The sequence below is a fragment of the Pteropus alecto genome, unplaced genomic scaffold (assembly GCF_000325575.1).
Source record: "Pteropus alecto unplaced genomic scaffold, ASM32557v1 scaffold103, whole genome shotgun sequence".
NCBI classification, from domain to species: Eukaryota; Metazoa; Chordata; class Mammalia; order Chiroptera; family Pteropodidae; genus Pteropus; species Pteropus alecto.
In genome coordinates, this window is record NW_006436288.1 from 1,127,735 (window position 1) to 1,131,110 (window position 3,376).

General features: G+C 41.9%; 1 protein-coding gene across 6 annotated transcripts in view; it reads right to left on the minus strand.

Annotated features, from left to right (window-relative positions):
* Positions 1–3,376, minus strand: part of GSG1 (germ cell associated 1) — a 15,606-nt gene that overhangs the window by 8,889 nt on the left and 3,341 nt on the right. The gene's annotated exons all lie outside the window — the stretch shown is intronic.

The following is a 3,376-nucleotide window of genomic DNA, read 5'->3' on the forward strand; positions in this document are numbered from 1 at the left end:
GTGAGGATGCATAAAGTAGGCTAGGATAGGAGAGGAATAAATTCCAGGGTCAGCAATACTATGGCTATCTACCATTCCCCCCCCAATCTTCAGGCAAATGACAATTTTTACTTTTTAAAAAAGCGTTCCTAAAACTTAAAAAAAATAATCTGACAAATTAACGAGGGGTTGATTGCATATCTTCTTGCTGCCCATCACCTAGAAGTACAAGTTGTTCTTTCTGTCCTCAAAAATTGTACTAATTAATTGGGATGACAAGGGTGGGAGACAATTCTGTAACTGCTTGTGATACCCTAGACACCCTATGGATTTTCATCTTCCAGGCCTTTGCAGATGTTCTTCTACCTGGAATGTCTTCGGACTCTTTTTACCTGGTGACCCGCCTCTCATCAAGATTAGTGTTAGAGTCCCTCATTCTTCGAAAATGTTTCTTTTCTCCCCAAGAACAGTTTCCTTCTCTCTGCCCTTGTCACGCTGTACTTCTTTTATAACACTTTGTATACTCCGTTGTAATTATTTGTCTTGATTGTAAAGTCCTCTCCTTTATTCAAGAGCAGTAGTTCTCAATTCTGACTAAGCATCAGAACCATTTTTGAAAGGTTGGAAAAGTTGCAGATTTCTTGGCCCCACCCTGAGATTCCATATTAGTTTTGGGGTGAGGCCCAGGAATCTATAATTTTAGGAAGCTCTTAGTATATACCCAGGGATAGACTTCTGGTTTCTGTTTCTGCACCTAAGGAGCTTGAAAAGTCATAGCTCTGACTTAACAAGCAGGAAAAAGCTGAATGGACTGAAAAATACTTAGCTGGGTAATTAATGGACCATAAAATAACACTCGTTTGACTCATTTGAGGCTTACATTTGATGAAACCCTTTATACCGTCCTCCCTTGCCTTTCCCCTACGTCTTCTAGATTTGCCAGCAATCAAGTCATGGTTTTCCCCATTCTGTGTTTGTGCCTTTCGTTTAGGGAATCAAAGACAGGCTCCCCTCAGAGCGTTTGAATTAGTCTACATTTTAGCCAAACGTGTCTCTCTGGATTTTGCTTCTGTCACCCAATACATTCTCTACTCTTCTCAGACTGCTAACAGCGTATTTGATACACATGTTCTTGTGCCCAGGCAGGATTCCCGCATCTTTGGGAGAAAGAAGCAGGAGTTTTGTGATCACTTTTCGTGGTGGAATTGGGGGCTGGTTTTCTGGCTATTGTGTTTTTCCTTGCAACGCTGGGTGGCACCACCTCTTCAGATTTTTTTCTCTTCAGTCACATGTTCCTCCACCAGTCCCCAAATGTGGGTGGAGGCGGTGGCTCCTCCCTGCTGGACTGTTTCTTTTTCTTCGATTGACCTCCGCCCCACACACTAATCTATAGAACATGTGTGTCAGCCTTATGGAATTCAGGGCTCAGAATGAATTCAAGGGGCAGCCAGCTGCTCCCCGGAGGACATCTCATAGAATTGTTTTCTATAACACATTTTTTTGTGGCCAGTTACAGTTTTCAGTGACTCAATAGACCCTTCAGTACTTCCCATGGGAAATGCAACACCACAGTATCAGAAAATACAGTTAGCCAATGTTTCCGATGAATTCTGCGCACATTTTTCTTTACTTAATCGTATCCTCCTTCCCTGTCCACCTCAGAACAGTGAACAATTCTTTTTCCTTCTCTATGCTGACACCCTTCAAATACTTGCAGACACTTCTCATATCCCGCTTGAGTCACCATTTGGCATAGTCTTATGTCTTTGGTTTTTATTAACTTTGCTCATAAACCGCACCCCCTATGCCTTTACAGCCCCAAATTTGCCTTCTCTAGGGAAAAGGCAATGGGAGTGGCCAGGTCCTAAGTGGTAACGTGAGGAGACCTAGAGGTGGATTTAGAGTAAAACTAATGAAACTTCAGCTCTGTGGTCCTCCGCCTACTCGGGTCTCTTGCAAGACTGTTATCTAATTTGTACTTGTCATTTTGTATTGTTTTTCTTAAAGAGGGCCTCCAAAATTATATTATTTTAGGCCTCCCCAAAGCCTGAATCCACCCCTAAGGAGGGTGTGCGTTTTAAGTGCGTGCTGAGCTGGCAGGCTGGCTACTGACTATGACCAATTTTGAGAGCTTCCCCTCCCCAAGGACCCTGTGCCACAACATCTAATTCTTTCCTCTTTTTGACAAAACATGAGTTTTTCTGCCTAGCCACAAAAATCAGAGCCTGCCATCCCATTCAACTTCCTTTCATTGTAATTTAGGCATGTAAATATTTTTTTCTTCTCTTTCCCCTCTTAGAACAGAAGTAGTAATTGCTAGTCAATGCAACATAAATATAATTAGGTTTGGCTGAGAAGCTTATGACTTAGCACAGACATAAAGATTCCACATCTCAAAACAGTATTTAACTTCTGTATGTTGGACTGTTACCATCTCAGGATGGCCTCCACAGAGATAGATATGCACCTCAACATCTGTGACATCACAAGGCCAAGGGTTGGGACCAACCTATATTGCTAAGGTTCTCAGTCACTCTTCCCTGCACTGTACAAAACCATACTTTATAGGTGTTCTTAAAGAGAAATAATGGTCTTGGGACACTCACACATACTTTGTAAACAGGAATTCAATTTATTGTTTTGTGACTACACTGTAGATAAGAGGTGATTAAAACAGTGGGTAAGAATGCTGAGCCAGAGAAGTATATAGCATACCACTTCTCTAGTGTCAAAGGTTGGGGCCAAGAGATCCAGTGGGTTTTTTTTTTTTTTTTTCCCACGTATCCATACTGTCATCTTTTCGCTAGAAAGGTTCATTTGCCCTAGCTGGCAGTAGTATCTCTGCCCTTCTCCCAGGAGTCAGATTTTGGACCTATGCCCCATTAACTAACTACTTCTTGTTACTCGGTAGATAAAAGTTGGAGTGGAGTGTAAACGTTTGGGCTTTCACTGGCTCTGATCTGCATGCCCGTGTTCTCTGTTCCTGCATGTTCTACTGTGTGCCCCTCATCACATGGTTTACTTGTCTGTTATGCTCACTTGACTTTAAGTAGCCAGATATGGAAGTAGCTATGTTTTATTCATTGTTGATCCTCAGAACCTAACCCTGATTTAACATCCATGAATGAACAAATGAAGTTTGTAATGGAAACGAATCTCATGAATACAGTTAGGAAGCCTATGGGTGAAGATAAGATGTAAATAAAGAAAAGTGTCTAAACAACCTCTTATTTCTAAAGGAGAAATGAATCCTCCCAATTCACATACATAAAAGCAGCGAGACGCTGAAAAGTGTCCACAGGTCCACAGGTCTACAGATACACCCTCTGCCTTTCTACATAGATGCACTCATAGTGTCATCAAACATCCTCTGCCAATACATTTCCTCCCACCTGTG